The following is an 18113-nucleotide window of genomic DNA, read 5'->3' on the forward strand; positions in this document are numbered from 1 at the left end:
ATGGTATTAAGAACCTAATCTAAAATGAATAGGGTATGGTGAGAACCAGGAAATGCCCAGGGGCTGAGAGGATATGTGGAGAGAAGAGTATGATCACCCTCCATGCAAAGTTTCCTTCATGTCTCTGTTGTTTCCTAAAGTCAAGAACTTCAGGGAAGAAGCATCAAATTTCACCACACTAGCAATCTACAAAGTTTACTGATGGATCTTCTATAGGAAAACACTCACTGTATCTCTGAAAATCATTTCTACCTCTGAAAATCATTAAGTTAGAATATCTTCTATCTTAAAGGATCTATGATAATACAGGATTTTTCCACCTTGCATACACTGGCAAAAGCCTATTGTATCGGAAAAGCAGACTATCCTCTTCCCAGAAAGGTTTGAGATAAGTCTTAGAAAAGGTACTAAGTCCTTTCTCTACACTGTCATCAAAATTCACAGAGGGAATCAAGGTCAAGATCAATGTGTACTGATCCTATTTCAGACTTACTGATCTTCATAGAATGACATCAAAGAAAAATTATCTTTGAATTACTAAAACATGTTTGGGATTTTACATAATACAATATGCAAAAGAGTATGTTAGACTTCAAGATTAGGAAATAATTTTTAACAATTTTGCTATAGATTGTCTAACTTTAGGTAAAGTGATTTTATTACTATGAAATTTTTAGGCAATCAGGAGTTGGACTAGATAATTTCTAAGGTTAATTTGAGTTATTTCTCAGTTTCTAAAATGATAGTCTATATTAGTTTCTGCTTGAAGCTATAACAATTACCACAAATTTATTATTTTACCATTCCAGAAATCAGAAACTCAAAACTGGTCTGGGCTAACATCAAAGTATCGGCAGAACTGTGTCCTCCAGAGGTTCCAGGGAAAATTTTGTTTCTTGCTTTCCAGCTTCTAGAGGCCACCTACATTCTTTGACTTATAGCCCCTTCCTCCACCTTCAAATCTAGCAGGGTAGCATGTTCAAATCTTTCTCCTTTCTCACTGCTTCATTATCGGATTGTGTTTTCTGAGAGTCTGATCTTTCTGCTTGGTTCTTACATTTTCTCTCTTTGTGACCTTCTTGCCTCCCTCTTATATAGACTTTTGCAAGTACATCATCAAGCCCTTCTAGATCATTCAGCATAAGTTCCCTATTTCAAGATCCTTAATCATCTGCAAAGTCTTGTGTGCCACTTAAAATGACATATTTATGACTTCATGTGACCAGATTGTAAACCTTTGGGGAGGGGTTATTATTCAGCCTAGGAGCACATTAATATATCTTTCAAAGTCTTCACAGGTCTGAGTTATTGCTATAAAATATATTTTTACTAATGTTTAAAGAAATATAACAAAATTAACCAAATGATTTGTAACTAGCAAAGACATTATTACTTTGGGAAAACAGAGAACTGATTCATTGATCTTATCATTTCTCAGCTATGAGTACATTATTTATTTAGAAAGATCTTCCAGACACCCCTGCACATTCTTTAAAATATCATAACTATTGCTTTAAATAATTTCACTTACTCGAAAGTTACTCAAAGGCAATATTAATTAACAAAAGGGGTGCTTGATAACTTTTGAAACACAAAGTATGAACTCACATGAAGTATCATTCATCAATGATGCTGAAGGTAGTTACAAAGAAAGTTTACAATAAAGTTCTGAGTGATGACTGCATCATTGCAATAAATTTCTAGAAGTTCATGATGACAAGTTTTAGAAGGCAAGACTCATTCTATTAACTAAATTCTGGTATATTTGTGTTTTATTGGATAGCTTATAAGCATATTTTGTAAGGATATTTTTTAAAAAAATCTTCCCTCACAACTCAAAAATGTTTTACAGAGACAAATATCACATCAAACCTTTTACTTCTCCATATTTATTTTTTTCATGTACTTATTTTCTTATGAGTACAATGCTTGGAAAATTAGATAAGAGTATTAATTTTGCAAAAATTCCAAACTTCCTATATGATAAAATATGCAAGGGCTGAAGATATCTCAATTGGTAGTGTACTTACCTAGCATGCTCAGAGACCTGAGTTCAATCCTTAGTGCCACCAGAAAATAATAATAATAAAACATGCAAATTTAATTAGAAGGATGAAAACATACTCAGCATGTTGTCATTCGTAATGTAACTAGGAATAGTTCAGTTCCTGAATTGTGCTTTTAATTACTATAGCAAGAATACTTTTAAATCTATGTGACAAATTAAAATATTCTCTAAGGTACTATATTATACATAACAATAGGAAGATATTTTTCTTGGTTGAAAATCCAGATATGTTACAATGCCTATGAACACATTCTTAATTTCACTCAAATATCAATTACTATCTGGCAATCCAGATCCAAGAAGGTTTTTTGAAGATAAATGGATTAATATTTTGGAACATTTCCTAAATATACATACCATCAATAGAATCAGTAAATTATATTAAATACCATTTAAAATAAAACACAAAATATTTAAAACAAAACAAAAAAATGAGAACTAAAACAGTATTACACAAGTAATATGGAAAATAAAGCCATCCAGAAGCCAAGAGTGAAGACAAGAAGAATAAAGACAAACTATCACATAGCTCCTTAAACATCAGTGAAAATTACCTCTCAAAAAAGAGCAGTCTTCTGAATATTCATGTTTAAAGGAAAGGAGCTTAGAACTTAAGAGGAAACCAATATCTCCATAAAGAATTTCTTTCACTTTGAGCAGCCAGTGAAGAAATGGTATATTAATGCCCATCATTAATATACCATTTTAAACCTCCTCTATCAGGTCCTTAGATTTTCAGAGTGTTACTTGACATAGGAGAGAGCTGTGAAAAATGAAACTTTTCTCATGTTTTGACCAAAAAAGTTTAGAAACCTAAAATCTATAAAGCTTATTTTCCTCATATATCTCTTTCACTCTGAGCAGTTGTAATTTAGGATCACATTAAAACAGAGACCCTTCAAAACAGGATTCATGCCTTCTCTATTGTTCCATATAGGATCAAGTTAATTCTAGGCTCTCAGAAAATAAATGATAAAAAATCTCCTCTTATCTAAATCACACATAATTTCAAAAGACTCAGCCAAATTGAAAAGTCCCTAAAAGCATAGGTTTTTGCTTCCTACTTCTTTATATCTCTTATGACATCTCTAGAATTTTGCTGACAGAGCACGTGATTAATAAGGTTGGAAGGGAAGGAGTGAAAGGTAAGAAATCAAAAGGAATGAATTTTATTAAATTCATCGAGGAAAAGAAAGGCTCAGGGAAGAAGAGTCTCAGAGACAGAGAGGGAGGGAAAGAGGGAACTGAATGAGTCAACTAGATCTTTTTTATTTCTCTTGTGGAAGTTACTGAAAGTTTCACATCTGACATTCAACTGACATTCATCTGAAATTGGTATGCCTGGATTATTTTAATGACTCACTTAGAAAATATCAACTATAGATATTTCTGTCAATAATAGTGACTTGTCTTTTTCTCTTTTAGAACATTTTCATGTAATTATTCATAGATACCTCTGAGTTTGTCTGAGAAATACAAGATGTCTATTTAGAGTATTCCACAAAAACTACATTTTTTTTCTTTCAAAACTTTGAAATCCACACTAATAGACATTTGTTTTTTGCATCTGAATGATAAGAGCTGAAACTCATGTCATGATGGTGATGTACATTTGTATTTGTATAGTACTTTGTGATTTATAAAGCCCCCACCTGTATCTGCTCCCTTGACTCTCAAACCTGTGAAGCAGGTAAGGCCACTGGTCTGAACTGTATTTGACAGATGAAAAAAGATGAAGTTTAGAGGGAAATATCCAAGGTCACATTACTGGATTTTGGCAAAGCCAGAATTCATTCTCTTCTGATTCTAAGATGCTTCTGATCCTACTAATGATGAGTATATGCTGCACTCTGCTGAAGAATTTTATAAGGAGCCCAGTCTTTTCTTTTCCCTGGAGTTTTCCATTCATATTCACTCTTAGTTCTTCTGCTATTTTCATTTGTGTTGTGCCATTGTTATTGTTTTGTGATTTATGATAAATGCATTGGCACCAACAGAGAAATTAAATTTGGTTTTCATGACAACAGTTTTATTGATTGACTTGAAAGCTAGAAAATACATGTCATGAATGAGTTCTATAGGTTACCAGAAAGAAAGTTGGGATGACTTTTTTAGTTTGCTATTAAAAAATAAATTTTAATTTTTCTAAAAGCCTTAAATTTATCTATACTTAAGTATGGATACAGCATCAGATAATTCTACAAATCAAACTTTTAACTCCCTTAGTCTAAACTATCAAAAACTATCTGTATCTGAGATGGTTAGCCACTAACTTCATAGGGCTATTTAACTTTAACTAATGAAAATTAAAAATTCAGTTCCTCAACTATACTAGAAACCATGCTAATTAGTCACACATGGTTTGTGGACACTCTGTTGGACAATGCAGATGCAAAGCTCCACATCAATTGCTAAAAGTTCTAGTGGACAACATTTATCTACACAAACACATTCAAAATGCCTCAGAAAGGCACTGTCAAAATGCTTATGCCCTATACTTTGGACATTATGACAGGTAAACTTATTTTTTTTAATAAAAATAATCTCATAATCGCCACATAGAAGGTATATTTTCATCATCTAAAGACTCTGTTTTCAATGTTTAACTAAATTTTGAACAATACAAAATCTTGTCTTATAGTACCAGTGGGCGGTTTTCAAAAGAAATCAGACATGCACACATTGTATTTTAACAATTAGCACTCTTCTTTACAGGATGGAATTCTGTTAAATAATGTTTAATGTTAAGAAACATTTGAAGCTAGAGTTTTAAAGTAGCTCTACATATATTATGACTTACTTCAAACACTTTCAAAATTCCTCTCAATTACAAAATTCATAAAATATTTAGGTAGCTCAATACCTAAAAAAATGGAGACTCTTTGTGAATTAAGGAATTAGTCTTGGGCTATATATCCGTAGTGGTTATATATGTAAATACACATATATAAATACTAAAGTGACTGAAACAAGAGAATAACCAAGTAATTTTATAAATATTTTGTTAGAAATGGAATAAGTAAAAATATTAATTTACCTCTATTATTATTTTTCCATAAATATAATGAAGTTGAACTAGAAAAAGGGATAATTTAATCCCAATTATCCATAAAATGAGTGATTTAGCTGTTATACTTGACCTTTGATCATACCTTTTACACATCCTACTAAGTTTCTGTATTTTCATCTTAATCAAAAGTTTAAACTAGATGACTTCTAAAGTGACCTTAACTTATGAAATTCTATTAACACAGGTATAAATAGGACCCCAAGATTTATTTTAAAAATTGGTATATGCCAATAAATTATTTGTCTAAGTTCTTTCCTAGTAAAACAAAAAATTAATATCCAGGTTTTAAATTTTTCAGTGACAGAGAAGGAAAAACAGCAAGAAGTCAGGTGTTTTGCAGAAGATGACAGAAAAAAAATCAGATCTAACAATATAATTCTTTATATTCACTCCTAACTATATATTCCCTTTCCATACATTGTGCTTGATATAGATGTATTGAATTAACATCAAAATATAAACTATCTTTGAAGATTTTTCAAGGAAAATTATAATTTTGCTGATAACTTAATAAGGAAATACTCTAAAGTAAAGTAATAAAAGACTTCCAGAGACTACTTAGGACCTTTCAGAGGACATAATTAACAGCATTTCAGATAGGTTGTTATTGGAAATTAAGTGTCAGAGATTTGGAATATACTGGTCAACCTGGTAACAACTGTCAGAACTAGCAAACTAAAATATGGACTTTGAGAGGATTAGGACCTTAGTTTCTTATTAAGGATAATACAATTATTGTGATAATCATCCTAGAAGTGAGTGTGACTCACTCTCTGAATGCTACTATTATGTTACAAGATCACAGAATTATATAATGGGAAAGGAAGATCTGAGGGTTTTTGTTTTGTTTTTGTGTTTGAGAAGTCCCCCTTTACTACACCACAAAACATACTAAAAAAATTTCCTACTTATCCCTGTGTAATAACGGCATTTTAATTGCAGTATTTACCAATAGTAACAATTACTCTAACAATGGAATTCTATGACTCGGTGTTGTAGTAAAAACCATATTAATAGAATTATATAACTTGTCTGAGTTCTTTTTCAGTAAAATAAGGTACTTTCCATGAAATCCTCACCATCTCCCCATGAGGTTTGTGTCCATTTTGAATATGAGGAAACTGAGGACTAGAGAAAAATATGTTTTACCTATGGACGCACAAACAGCAAGTGATTACCAGTCAAGATTTTAGTCCTATTACTTTGACCCTGTAACTGGCACTGTTACATACTGGGCTACACTGCTTTTATTTTTTCTTTTGTGAATAATGGTGTGACATATGTAGAGGTAACTGATACCTGGAAAATTTGCCTACTTTCCTCAAAATCTCATTTTAATGTCTAATGAAATAATACTTGATAGATTGATTTCTGAAATATTAGTTCATTTTAAAAAGTTTAATAGAATAAAAGAGAAATATGTCTATGATTTGTAAAGCTCCTCTATTGTTAAGGAAAGCATATGAATCATGCAAAAATATCTACAGATATTTTTGCTTTTTCTGTTACTTCATACTTCTGGTATTAAGCATCAATATGTGCTATTGATGTTTTATCTATAGTTATAATTTATGCATTAAAATCCAAAGTCAGTTAGCAGACCATTATTCACATTGTGTAATACATAATTTTTAAGGCTCATTGATCCCTAATACTATGCAAAAGAAAAGGCTGTGCACAAATGTCTTAGGCATATAAACCAGAGAAAGTGATCTGCTTCACTTTTGATATATTCTCAGTTCAATCAGTTTACTTGTCAGACCACATTGAATCCTGGATACTTAGATACTAAGATCTAAGACTTTTAGCTGTTATGTTACAACAACCAAGCCTTTGGTACTCCAGAATGACCTTTCCTATTTAATTTTGAGTACACTGCAGAATTTTAAGTGATTTACGACAGCTGGCTCTTGAAATGTGTTTGAACTAAAGCACCTTGATTTTTACCTAGATTATTTTACAGTCTTTTCATCTATGCATAAAGTAACTGAGAGCTGTTTTTCCCAGGAGACTTCTATAAACATACAAATTTTAAAAGAAATATTTTAACAAAAATAAATGGAAAGAAAATTTAGAATGAGTTTAATTTTAGAGATATTTCTTTCAAAGATATATTCTTCAAGTCCTCTTGACTTTTGAGCTGTTTTAGAAATTAAAGTTCTATTCATATTGGGATTTCTCTCTGAGGAGTGTTTCATGTGAGAGTGTATTCCTGCTTTTAGAAGCATTAGGCCTTAGGTCTTAACCACATTTCCATTTGTGCAAATCTTCCATCACTGTAGCTTGTAACATAGTTACACAACACAAATGTTAATGATATTTCTCTCCTATCAATAGAGGTGTTTGAGGGTTTGCCCAAATTAGATTATCATCTGTTTATTAACCCTTGGTAAGAAAAATGTACCAGAAAATCAAAGCTCCTGTGCACCAACATATAATGTACATAAAAGTTCAGTGAAAATAGGCATATTTCACTTTTACTATGTATAACATAGATAGTGACTAATATGTGCCAGGCACGTTCTGGTTAGAGTCGATTAATTTTCCCAACAACCATATATGGTAGGTACTATTGTTATCCCCATTTAAAGATAATAAAACCGAGGCACAGACAGTTTAAATGAATTGACCAAGATCCTAAGTGGTGGGATTCAAACCCTAGTGATAGTATGCATCCAGAATATGCATAAATAACTTTTATTTTATACTACACACTGCTTCCTAAAAGGAAAAATAAGCTGACATACCATTAGACCTGCATCAAATCAGTGTTTTTAATTATGTACCAATGCCAGTGGGTCTATCCTTTATCTGTAAAGTCATGACTTCATGTGACTTCATGTCAACAAAGTCATGACTTCATGTCAACAAAGATCACTCTCTACCCACAGTGAAATGTACTCTAGCAATCACTTGCTAGACAATTACTTACTCATTTAACAAGTACAAACTGAATGCCTATTATATGCCTCACACTGTTCTACGTGATAAGGTTACTGTATTTAATACAAGATAGAACCAGGTTAACCTCAAGAAACAGATATTACTTCTATTACTTCTGTGTTGATTGATAATCTGTTGCATTTTCTAGTGCTTTTGCCTGATAGTAGCCTATGCCCTCCCTTTCTGGTTCCTAGGTATGGGCATCATTTCAATCACTCATCCTTCACTAATATGTTTTGATTATCTTTTGAACTCTTCCAACTCTATCACCCAAAGTCAGGACTTCATCAATAACCCACAATGAAGGTTATTTTAATGGCCATTTATTTTGTTCTCCCTACCTAATCTTTCTCTAAAGCACCTATGTAGCCACATCACCATGCCCCTGCTTAGACACACACACAAAAATGACTTCTAAAAAGGTTAAAATTTCTTCATGTAGTACCAAGTGCTCTTTGCAATCTGATCCCCAACTATCAGACCAATCTTTTCTCCTACCGTTTGCTACATATATACTCCAGTCTAATAAACAGGTCTGTTCGAAGTTCCCTGCTCACTGTTCGATCACATTAACATATCATTCAATAGAGACATTTCTCTTGGCATTCTTACTGCCTTAAATATTTCCACTGATGTCTGTATTAGGAAAGCTTGTAAAGCCCAGTCCAGATGCCACCTGCTTCAAGAAACTCTGAGGCATCCTCTGAATGCTGATAACTCCTTGTCCCCTCCCATGTGATACTCACTTGTATGGATTTAGCTATGCATATTTCATCTTACTGATAGCAGGAGTATACAATGTGTACAACATAATGCCTTGCTCATAGAGTGTCTATTAAATATTGCCTAAATAAAAAAAACCATGATTAAAAAGAAAAACTTCAGGCCATGAGTCTCTACATTTTTCAAACACATGGGTAGGTATCACATTATCATATCTGCTGTTGCAAAAATGTCATGTGGAGAATGGTTTAGAGTAAGCAAAACTGAAGCTAAAGAGTTTAGGATAAACATTTGCTAAATTTAAGATTGGGTTCCTTTGAGGTTTTTGTTGCTCTTGGTAGGTATTTTTTATTTGAAATTTGGAGGTCAAGGAGAACTTAAAGAATACCGAGTAAACTTCACTTGTTTCCTAGTATGAATCCGAAAATTCCAGTGGGAGTAGTTTTTATATGTAATTCCTAAGCTCCTATTGGAAGCTTTGACAAGAGAAGAGGCAATGTAAGAAAAAAGTAAAGAAAAAAAAAAAAGGCCAAATAGATCTTCTATCAATTCATCTCTCTCAATTACTCATAATTCTATTCAATGAAATTTGTATCAAATTAGGCTACACACCTGAGCCACATCAGCTGAGTCCACCACAGAAATGCTTTCACTATATTAAGCTTTAATACTATTCTTTCAGCTTTTATCAATTTGCTTTTAAAAATCTATAGTTGGGCATGGTATGACATGCCTATAATCCCAGCAGCTCAGGAGGCTGAGCCAGGAAGAATGCAAGTTCAAAGCCAGCATCAGCAACTTAGTGAGGCTCTAAGCAACTTAGTGAGACCCTGACTCAAAATTTTTAAAAAGCCTGGGGATGTGGCTTAGTCACTGTCTAAGTGCTCCCTTCAGTAGAAAAGAAAGAAAGAGAGGAAGGAAGGAAGGAAGGGAGGGAGGGAGGGAGGGAAGGAGGGAAGAAGTGGACAACAAATTTTACAAAGAAACTATTCAAATTATCTGTATTTCCTATTTAATCTTTGACAGAATTTTCTTGAAAATTTTGTTCTACTTTCTTCTTTTCTGAAACCTAGAACTAAGTAATTTCTCTTGCTGTTCTTTTTTGAAGAAAAGAAAGTTCAAAGAAAACTTTGATACAGAATTAGAGCACTCGCACATTAGTGGAGCAATCATGCTTACTTCTTTCTCCTCTTCAGTCATGACCTTATTTCTATTTTATTCATCTTATTACAGATATTCTTCACTGTAAATTTCTTTGTATAATTTGGGTGTTTTATATTTAAGAGCATTCTATTTGAAGAATAAATATAGAGGCTATACTTATTCACCGATTCCTTTATTCAATAAGTATTATGTGTTTTAAATTCTAGAGATAAAAGAGTGAATCAAAAGAATATATTACATAAGATAAAATCAAAATATATTATACTTCAGATATCAATAGTACTATGGAAAAAATAAAGTAGAAAAGAGGAGGGAAGGTTATAATTTAAAATAGGAGATGGCATCTGATAAAAGACCCAAAGAGAATAAGCCATTCAGTGAGGGAAGATACCCCAGGTAGAGGGTAAAAACATCAAGTGCAAAACCTCAAGGTCTTGGAGGTTTATGGGCCAGCAGGAGAGGAGATTGAACGGCTGGAGGGTAGTGAGGGAGGAAATGAAGTAGTTAATTGGATGAAGCTGTGGTAAGGTCTGCACTTGACTCATAAACAAGTAGAAAGATATTTACACATTTAAACTAATAGTTATTTGTGATTTTCCAAAGACATATATGTATTATTTATTTTAATGACATTATTAGCAAATAATGTATTTACCAATAAATGTTAGCAAAAATTGGTGCTTTAGAGATAATGCCTACTTTTATGGCATTATTTTTCTTCATTCATTTACATAGAAAAACCATATTTAGCTCCTTCAATGTACCAGTCATGGAAATGCAAAACAAAAATAATATATAGAAAAAGCAAAAATATGACCCATAACGTCAAATATCTTTGAAGTAGGAGAGACACTTATTAGTTATTAACAGAACTTTTCTTTATCTTTTAGGTAGGGGAAACTATATAAGATGGTTAGGAGAGAGATAATTACACCTGCATTTCAGTTAGAACAATGTGTAAAAGAGATGTGAATGAAGCATGATTGAATATATTTGAACTAGAAAGCTGTGAAAAATGATGAAAACCTGAACTAAGACATTAACAGAGGGTGAAGAACTAAGTAGAAAGTTATAATCCATTTTTAGAATGGAGTATTGATAGGACTTTATGACTAAATAGATGTGGGTGGTGTGAAAGTGGGAGGAATCAAAAATATCTGCCAGTTTTCTAACTTGAACAACTACATGGATTATGGTTACAGTTATTAAGTTCACCTTAGGACATCTTGAAACATAAACTATACTAAGTTGCTAGCTGATATTATGAAAATCCAGAGAGCGTGATAGATATTTTTAAAAAGGTCAAATGACAGAACTCCAGGGATACCAATATTTGAGTGGTGGGCAGAGAAAGAGTTACTCTTAAAGGAAATTTAAATGAATAGATAGAAAGGAAAACATTCACAGAAACCCTAAGGGATTTTATGTCTTATGATATTGTTGAAAATGTCTACTTATAGTGACAAAATCAATAGGATTAGTTAGCTTTGCTAACAGTATTTATATTAAGCATATAAGAATAAGTTTTCAGAGTAAATCATTAAATATATAGAGTTTTGAGATTACTTTAAATAATTCTGAGTTAAAAAGACATTACATGTATATTTTATTGTTGCTAATTTGTTATCCAAAAACAAAAATCTTCTAGAAACTAAAATATATTATGAAATTATTTCTTCCAATACTTTAAATGTAGTCACTTCGATGTGCTTTGAATATTTTAGTTGACTAAAACAAGTGACACATATCAATATAATTTCCTAGAGAGAGAGGCAGCAGTTCTACAAATAAATAAATAAATAAATAAATAAATCCCTGTCACAAAAAGATAAAATCTTGTGCCCAGCAATTAGAAAATCCCAGCCTACTGTGTCAGCTCTGAAAGCACAACTTATTTATGAAAATAATGTTAGTATACATTCTGAAATCATGGAGATTTAAATGGATTATAAAACTAATGTAAGCCCAATGATTTGCAGAACATAATGATTTGCAGAATAACTTTATTTATTCATATGTGGTGCTGAGGATGGAACCCAGATACATATAAATAGTATCTAGTATGTTTTTGTTATCACATCTTTCACTAAGTACTTGACAATCAAGAATTGCTTATGAAAATTCTGTATTATTTTATAAGGTGACAAAAAGTTTGAGAAGGTTAATTGTCTAAAATCATTAGCCAGTTCATTGTCAGAACTGAGGTTTCAATATGAGATATTTTTAATGTCTATGTTCTCTGATATTTAAAGACTTTAAAAGTAAATGTATTGGGAGGCAGGAGGATAGTGAGTTCAAAGTCCGTCTCAGCAACAGGGAGGACACTAAGCAACTCAGTGGGAAGGTGTCTCTAAATAAAATACAAAAAAGGGTTGGGGATGTGGCTCAGTGGTTGAGTGCCCCTGAGTTCAATCTCCAGTACTGGCCCCCCAAAAAAGTAGATGTATAAAATTGAATATCAGTATTTCTTTATATACTATGTAATGATTTAATACACGTAAATTTAGTAGAAAGGCAACAATTACCTAGGAAAGTCCTGATAACTTACATCATGAATCCTAAATATCCTGAAATTGAAAAGATGCAAAGTTGAATTAATTTTTCAGGTATAATCAAGAATTGAAATCTCAAAAAGTGGAAAATTCTGGATAGAAAGGATTCAAGAAGTTGCTAGATCAGCAGATATGTTCTCCTTCATTGTTGCGAAATTTCTACCTGTCATTTTCTGTCCAATAACACATTAACGAATGACTCACTGAGGTTATTATGAAACCATATGCTTAACTATTACCATACTTAACATTATAACCAAAATTACAACTTTGCAAATTATAACCAGAGGAAAATTACAGGTTATACCAACCTAGCAGATGTATAGGAGAGTATAGCAGCTGTTAGAAATCCTGAATATTATACCTTATGAAATTATATTTCCAGTTAATATAAATGCTAAAACAGGTTATTCATTCATAGAGTCTTGTATTAGAAAATCCTGCTCCTATAGGTACATGTTCACAACTTCAAATGAATTGTATATAGTAACTAAAAAATTATGTCTCTCTTCAACAAGAGTGAAGCATATTAATTATTAGAAGACTTTTAAAAAATATTAATTTTTTTTGTAGTTGTAGTTGGACACAATAACTTTATTTATTCATATGTGGTGCTGAGGATCGAACCCAGGGACTTGAACGTGTGAGGCGAGCGCTCTACCGCTGAGCCATAACCCCAGCCCCTAGAAGACTTTTTGACACATAATATTTGTTAGAAATAACTAGTAAGGAGTCCAGAAAAATTAACAATCATTTAAAAACACTGGTACAATGTAAACAGTCAAGTAAACCAGAATGAAGAATCTAAACCAGGTATGTGGTTGTAATCCCAATGGCTCTGGAGGCTAAGGCAGGAAAATTGAGAGTTCAAAGCCAGCCTCAACAATTTAGTGAGGCCCTGTCTTGAAAATAGGGATGGGGGATAGAGATATGCTTAAGTGCTTAAGCACCCCTGGGTTCAAACCCAAGTAACAATAAAAACAACAAAAAAAGAATCTATCCCAAAATAAACCTGGAAATCTTTTTTTTAATCTTTTTTTTGTATGTAAATCACATTTTTAAAATTTGTTTTAATTAGTAAACCTGGAAATCTTAAATGAGCAAGTAGTGGTTGGTCCACTGCTTCAGAAATAACTACTACTTTGTTTAAAAGATTATTGTTGATTATTAATATATTATATAAATGAATATACATATTCATTTATCCAGGACTATTAGAGATTAATTTGAATAACTGTGGTCTCAGTATGAAGAGCTGTGTCCTAGAACCTTCAAGTCAGCCATCACACACTTCTGTCATACTAGATGCCCAGGGATTGCCAGTGCCTCAGGAATGTCACCCTGTCCTCCATGTGCTATTGAAGCAGAGGGCTGGTAACACTCCTTGCCCATTCATCATTTTTTAAGTAGTATAATAAGTTCAGCCATCATTTTAACAGTGTATGTTATAACCATAGCATCATTCAGCCCTACCTCATGCCAAAAATGTGAATGTTAAATGAAGGGAAACAAGCTCTAAGAATGCCCTTTAATGTTCTGAGGACACAAGTGTTCTCTGTGAACTTGACATTTTCTTGGTCCACATCTGATCCTAAGGATTTCCCATAAGATGTTTTAAAGTCTGCATACATTTTCTTACAGATAAATAGCATAAAGTTTTGGGATGAAAAACCATTATTAGTAACTTGGTAAATACTGTGCTGTTCCCAGTTGATAATGGAAGCCAATGTACAAATGTCAAACATTATCAATGCAAGGTGTCCCACTTACCATCACAAATTCGATTTGGAAATACAATAAAAATGACAAGCCAGCAGTTTGTTTCTGTCCCTCTGTAACATTCACTTTCTCCCACCTGCCTCCCTTATTTTTATAGATTCTTCTGAAAACACCAGATAGATTTTTTTCCCAGATTGACTAAAGAAACTGTGTGTTGTCATCATTAAAATGATGACATTGATGGATGCAAACTTAAGACCCTTAATAAGTTTTAATAAATGTAGTGATAAAAGGATCAACCAAGATGGTAAGAAAAATGCATCCTGGAAGTTCAATGTAAAATTAGAAATCATGTTCTGTCATATAATATCCCACACAGTGTTAAATAAAAGCACACATTAATTCAATCTAGCAATGTTCATTGAACAACTGTGATGAAAAGGATGAGATGACCTAGATTGAGCCCTCAAGGAGCTTACAATCCTTTTGAAGAGAGAAATATATAAACCACAGAAGATAAATATTATAAAAATTTTATATGTTTTCACTTTTACTAGAAGTAGATCTTCTATAAACACAATTAAAGCACTTAAATCATATTAATTTGCACCATAGAGACACTCAAGGTGTGTTAGTTGGATGGTGAGAAGTGAATAGAAAATGACACTACACAATTATACAAGTCTGAAGGAAAACTAGGGAATTTAGCCAATAATGGTCCCTGAGTATGTTCTGCCAGAACAAATAGACAGCACAAAAGTGAATCAAAGATTTGTTGAGATGTGATGAGCTAGCACTTGAATGTGAGCCTACTTTATGGCAAGTTAAGTTTTGCTTTATGGCAAGTTAAGACTCCCCAGGCTGCCCAAGGAAACTTAATCTGTGTTGTTATTGTAAATAAAAGAAGTTCTTTTTTGGATTTCAACTTTATCTGAACATCCAGTAGTATTTATTGTTTACCTCTTCTACATACATCACCAAAATGTATATAGAAAAAGTAATCACCATCAATTCCTGTATGCTGAAAACTTTCTTCTGGTTCCCTCTTTCTGCATTCATGAAACAGTTTCCAGACAAAATTTAGAAAATAAGAATAGAAACTAAATGAATCATAAAACCTATGGAAATTAAATGCTAGTTGTATTGCCATTTTCAGACAAGAGCTTTTGACTATCTAATATCTCCAAGTGATTAAATTTACATATACCCATTCATTCAACAATTCTTTCAGTTCTCTCAATAACTGAGTTCATAATGTGTGATTTGACCTTGATGACTCATAGATAAATAACATAATATTGTACCCTCCTGAAGCTTAGAATCTACTAGGGAGAGAAAGACAACCAAAGAATCACAATAAAGTGCTAAAGCTAATAGAAGACCATGGAGATAAAATTGGAATGATTATTTCTCCCCATCAGCATCACGATCAGGTCATGGAGAAGATAATGTTTCTGTTGAAGGACAAAAAGTGTTTGTGAGGGGGACACAAGAAGATACCTTTTGTAAACACAGTAGTTAGATAAGGATGAAGGTGACTTTTAAGTACATGTGAAGCCACAAGAGATGTGGTAAGAGATAAGATTGAGAGACAAAAAGGCATATGTGCTAAAAAGAATTTAGACTATTTTAACCAACAGGAAGAAACTAGGAAAGGAGAACAAGAAAGCATTTTACAACAGAAATTCTAAAATACATAGTAGGAACATATTAAGACCAACAAATTGACTGTAGGGAGGTCAATTAGAGGATGATGGTAATAGTGCAGGTAAGAAGCAATGAGGTCCTGAACCAAATTGGGAAGCCCTATGATTAAGAATTGGAGAGGGCTGTTTTTAAGAAGGAAAATGGACAGAGCTATCAGTTGGACATGAGATATGAATGAAAACCATATTTGATGTCCATGTTCATGGCTTGAGAAAGCAATTCAATGGCATCGTCATCGGGAAGTAAAAGGAATATCATATGACTTAAGTTGAGTTTTCCATATCTTCTAGATTTTTAGTATGGAGTTCAGCTACAGAAATATTTAGAGGCATGGGTATATAAGACACAGTTATAGTGTGGCAGTGAACCAAATAGTTTCAAGAAGAACATGTAAAGTGAGAAAAGATGAAGAACAAGGCCCTGAGGAATACTCAGTACTGACAGGAGCTTGGAGGAGAAAAAAAGTCATGGAAGAGAAGGGAAAAAGAAAAGGACAAGTAGGCCAGAGGAAAGGAAGAATCAAGAAAACATCAAAGGAAAAGAAAAGTGGTCATCAAATTCAAGTGCTGTAAGGAAAAGAATAAGAATGACGTGTTGTTTTTTTTGTTGTTTTTGTTTTGTTTTTGATTCAGAAACAAAGAAGGCTGTAGCACCTGTTTTCAGTGGTTAGAGAATAAATTGGAGTTAAGACCCTTAGTTCCAAAGGAAATGTGTGTTGGGAGGTAGTTAAAGGAGAATGAGCTGTAGAGTTTAACTATACATCTTGGGACAAATTTGAATGTATTTGGCTGTAAGACATGATGAAGCCAAATAAACTGAAAATTGAGCATTTAGGTTCCCCTGTAGAGGAGCAACAACTGGTAGAGTAACAGAGAAGTGCAGGTAAAAGAAATCAGTCTTTTCATTAATAATTTATTTGTGCTTCATTCTTGCTGACAGTCAGTATGACTGGGTTTTATGTGTGCAAACTCAATAGTACAGGTTAATTGATAAAGAGTAGAAACTGCTTTCTCTGTTTACGTCCATGAAACCAACATTCTGTTTTGTACACAACTCCATATACTTTTGGTAATATATGTAAAAGAGGTAAACAATAAATAAATACATTCTATTTTGTAGGTAATTCTCCAAGTATGGAGACAATTGGGATTTTTAGTGCAAAAGTAATCTAAAGAGAAAGTTTTTTTCTTTTTCATTTAAAAACTGAGGAATATCTGAAGCGTAAGTCTGAATTATAATCTGAATTTTTCAAAGCAGTTAAAATATAAGAAAGAAAGCACTATTTTAATCTCTTTGACCTGTCTCACTTAACTTGTGAATTTTACAAGGGGAGAATTTTTTTTTTATGGCCTAAAACTCTATCCATTGTAGTTCTAAGTGCTCAATAGGCTGCAATGTACTTGTAGGCAAGTTCACATGCAAGAATATCAGAAATCCATTTGATCTTGCATAACTCACAGAATTTTCTTACTTTATTTTACAATTTAAAGGGAGGGGTTTTATTTAAAAAATATTTAACTATTGTTTATTTCTTATAGAATTTTTAAATCATCTAGCACTGTGATATTGGAATACAAAGCAGCACTAACTTGTCAAAAAAAAAAAAAAAGAAAAGAAAAGAAAAACCTGCTTTTAAGAAAAGGACAAATGGTGCCAAGTGTGGAAATGCATAGTGTGGCTTGGGAGGCTAGGGCAGGAGGATCAAAAATTCAAAGCTAGCCTCAACAACTTAGCAAGACCCTGTTTCAAAATAAAAAATAAAAAGGGCTTGGGATGTGGCTCAGTGAATAAGTGCCCCTGGGTTCAATCCCTAGTACAAAAAATAATAAAAAAAATAAGGACAAAAGGAGTCAAAATGTATTGTCTAAAGGTAAAAGGCAAAATGCAATATTTGAAAGATCATAAGTCTTTGATTCTATCTAGAAAGTTTCCCAAAGTCCCCACTGAGCTAATCTCTAAGTGATCATTATGAGAAATGATAGCTTTCTCTCTGGCCCAGAGTCATATTTTTTTCATATTCTTGGTTAACACAGCTTATATCACATTAACTTTGTAAAGTTAACATGAAAGCAGACTTCTGTTTCTAATGACTTACATCAATTTTATAAAAAGCCATCATGGGCTGTTATAAGGGAAAAGTAATAATAATAGCAATTTTGCTCAGTAA

General features: G+C 32.7%; 2 protein-coding genes across 2 annotated transcripts in view; one reads left to right on the plus strand and one right to left on the minus strand.

Moving 5' to 3' along the window:
* Positions 1-18113, minus strand: part of Ctnna3 (catenin alpha 3) — a 1643966-nt gene that overhangs the window by 1048099 nt on the left and 577754 nt on the right. The window lies entirely within an intron of this gene.
* The window catches only part of Lrrtm3 (leucine rich repeat transmembrane neuronal 3), a 162415-nt gene that overhangs the window by 92768 nt on the left and 51534 nt on the right, over positions 1-18113 (plus strand). The gene's annotated exons all lie outside the window — the stretch shown is intronic.

The sequence above is a fragment of the Callospermophilus lateralis genome, chromosome 15 (genome assembly GCF_048772815.1).
Source record: "Callospermophilus lateralis isolate mCalLat2 chromosome 15, mCalLat2.hap1, whole genome shotgun sequence".
NCBI lineage: Eukaryota > Metazoa > Chordata > Mammalia > Rodentia > Sciuridae > Callospermophilus > Callospermophilus lateralis.